Source organism: Nuphar pumila, chromosome 11 (assembly GCF_984573655.1).
Source record: "Nuphar pumila chromosome 11, dmNupPumi1.hap1.1, whole genome shotgun sequence".
Taxonomy (NCBI): domain Eukaryota; kingdom Viridiplantae; phylum Streptophyta; class Magnoliopsida; order Nymphaeales; family Nymphaeaceae; genus Nuphar; species Nuphar pumila.
In genome coordinates, this window is record NC_143259.1 from 113078566 (window position 1) to 113082075 (window position 3510).

Below are 3510 nucleotides of genomic sequence, written 5' to 3' on the forward strand. Positions count from 1 at the left end.
TTGCAATAGACTGGGTATGTGAGCTCAAAGCTTGCAAAATCTTATCCTCAAAAGATTGACTATGTAAAGGCTCATGAGACTGGGGTTGCGTATAAACAGGTTGGACTGGGGGATAACTGGATCTTTGAAATCCAGGCGCATAACCGCCTTGACTTGGTTGACTCTGGGAAGGGTTGGGTGGGTGGATCTGTGAGTTGCGCCATGAGAAATTGGGATGATTTCGCCAGCCCGGGTTATAAGTGTTGGAAAATGGATTAGGTACGAGCCTAGCGAAGTTTTGAGCCATCTGAGCTTGCTCTTGGACAAACTCAGGATATTGTGGCACAACTGGGCACTCGAAGACATGGTGTGCAGGACTCGCACACAACGCGCACACCTGCATGGCAGGGGAGGGACCCAACAAAAACTGATCTAATTTCTGGGACAGTTGGTCTACCTTGTTGCTCAACTCAAGGTTCATCCCTAACTCGAAAATACATGCCTTCTTAATGCTATCTTGCGCAGGTGCAGCCCTATCGAACCGTGAGGCTGTCGCATGGTGCATCGAATTCTCACTCAATGTCTCAAAAAGCGACCATGCTTCATCCTCACTTTTGAGCATAAATGTGCCCCCACACGCGGCATCCACCATTTGACGATTCTTTTCAGTAAGACCGTCATAGAAATATTGCACCAGTTGCCAGCGAGGCACCTGGTGGTGGGGACACTTGCGGAGTAGATCTTTCAATCTCTCCCATGACTCATAAAACTGTTCTCCTTCAATTTGGGAAAAACTGGTTATCGCTTTACGAAACTGGTTCATTTTACCAATTGAGAAATATTTCTTTAAAAATTCTCTTTGCATATGTTCCCAAGTGGTAATTCGAACAGTATCTAATGATTTTAACCAACTCTTCGCTTTGTCCTTCAGAGAGAAGGGGAACAAGGTCAACCTCATCGCGTCATCTCCAAAGTTGTTGATTCGCACTGTCGAGCAAATCTCTAAAAATTCATCGAGGTGACGATATGGGTCTTCATTGCTAAGGCCATAAAACGAGGGTAACATTTGGATCACACTGGCCTTTATCTCAAAATGGTTTGCTCCTACATCAGGTCTTGTGATGCAGGAGGCGGGGGTGTAAGTGTTGGGCATGAAATACTCCCTCAGAGGACGGGTAATCTGCTGATTCTCAGCCATGGTTGCAGATCTCTGGGCTCTTCTAATAAGGGACTCGGGGTCCTCAATCGGCTCTACCAGCTCAGGGTCAAGTGAGCGTCGCCCTTGCATACACCTTGGAGTAGACCGGTGTAGCTCACGTCCTAACTTTGGGTTTTCTACCTAACTAACGCACTAAGCGGCCAAACCACGCAAACCACAAAGCGGGTAAACTAAAAACAACAAAAACTAAACAAACACCACGCGGTTACACATAACAGAGATTATGCAAAGAAATATAAAATCTATGTGTACGGTACCAATCGTACACAGTCACCTCTAAGGGAATCCTAATAGGTGGGCTGTGCAGAAAAGTAAGCTCTTCTCTAAGATATGCACATACGTGGTTCTAAACCTAAATGCAACACAAACACTAGGCAATAAAGCGAATACTAATATTACGCCGTTCCCCGGCAACAGCGCCAAAAATTTGATGTCTTCTTTTAAATCGTTGTAATTTTGAAAAGATTTTTAAATGTAAAACATGTGAAAACCAGACATCAAATAATAAAAACCGGTTCTCATTAGTGGATGAGACCGGGTCGAACTCAGGGAACGGGAATATTTTGTATTCAAGCACACAAATCTAAACTATTCTTTATTGCCGAATTATTTGAAATGTAAAATGTACGAGAAAATTAAAAACAACTAACTATTACAACAAATGAATACCCTTCGCAGAGGGCGTAAAGTGCAATATTTAAGAACCCAATTAAATTGCCTACATTCTAAAAGAAAAGAAAAGAAATCTTCTATCTTTATGTGCTTCGTGTCACGTAATCACTTCCGCTCCTATGCTATCCTGCACAATTCAAAGGAACACGAGCAGTACAAGAGATAGAAATGAAAATTATACTAAGCTAGCTAAATGCTAATTATGAAAGCATGTGCAAGCAAAACAGAAAATCAATGAAGGACAAAGACTGAAAAATACATGCAATCACTGAATGATTAAAAACAAACACAAGAAAATACAAAACAGGAAGTGAAAACAGGAAATCGATTTCCAAAAAAACTAGAAAATGAAGTAACCAAGACAGGAAAAATACAGCACATGTAAAACAGGAAGTAACTAAAACTAGAAAATGAAGTAACTACCTTCTAGCTAAAATAATAAAAAAAAACAGAAGATAACATCCAATTATCAGAAACCGGATAGTGTTCAGAAGTCCGATATTACTCAAACCGGATCCAGAATTTAAACATCAAACAGTTCATGCATCTACCCTTAAAAATCTTGAGATCATTTAATCAGTAATTACTGGAAATTTTGGCAGCAACTGTAAAAGCTTAGTAACTGGATGATCCATCAAAGGTTATCCGGTTCTAATACTCGAAGATCAGATCTTTAATCATCTCAAAATATTACATGACTTTGATATATCGACTTTGGTTCAAAAATCTGATAAAAAAAATCTTCTCTATTAGTTTTGAACCAAATACTCGTTGGAGAACAGAGGTAGATGATCAACAGAATTCTGGTAAAATAAGATCAATTCAGAACTTTGATCAGTGTTAATTCTCACAAGAAATCAACAATCAGACAATCACCGGAGTTTCAACAGTAACAAATGCCCTTCACCGTGAAACAGAATTTCACGGTGATGAAAAATTATTCCGGTGATCAAAGATTGGACACAAAACTCATCAATTTCATTCGATCAAGATACTCATGCAAGCTTGAATCGATTGGGAATCAACTGATATTTAGCAGAATTATCAATAGCATCAATTGAAAATAACAATCGTGAAATGAATTTCACGGTGGATCAAGAATGAAACCACCGGATTCACATCTTCACGATAATCGTGAAGTTATTCCGGCTAAAGCAGGGATTCCGATCAGCATCTCCAACAGATCCAGAGATTTCAGGTGACTGAGCACTGTATCCTCATTCCAGCAGGTTCTTTAAGGCAATCCAAAGCTCTGATCGGTACCAGAAATAAGCTTTGAAAAATAATAATCGCCGGAAAAAAAATTAATGGAAATCGATCCAAATGATCGATCAAATTCTGTAGAAATGTGTTGAAATCCGGTGACAGATTTCAGATCAAGTTCCTGTAGAATTATTGAAATCCAACGATTGCACAAACAAATTTGATGATTCGAATCTATTTTTTTTTTCAGAACTTCAGATCCAAGCAAACCGGAAACAGATTTCACGGCTACCGGATTTCTAAGTTTTCTTTTGTACAAGCACAGCGGCAATGTTTTGTTTTCTTTATTTTTATTATTTTATTTTGTAAAAAAAAATCGAAATACAGAAAATCAAATAGAAATGAAACAGAACCTACGTATAAACTGAATCTATGAA

The 3510-nt window shown here is 39.0% G+C and overlaps 1 non-coding gene across 1 annotated transcript; it reads left to right on the forward strand.

Annotated features, from left to right (window-relative positions):
* Positions 1-689: 689 nt before the first annotated feature.
* LOC149822896 (small nucleolar RNA R71) lies at positions 690-795 on the forward strand. The gene has a single exon (XR_016426244.1). It is a non-coding gene; the product is annotated as a small nucleolar RNA R71 (small nucleolar RNA).
* The last annotated feature ends 2715 nt before the right edge of the window (positions 796-3510 follow it).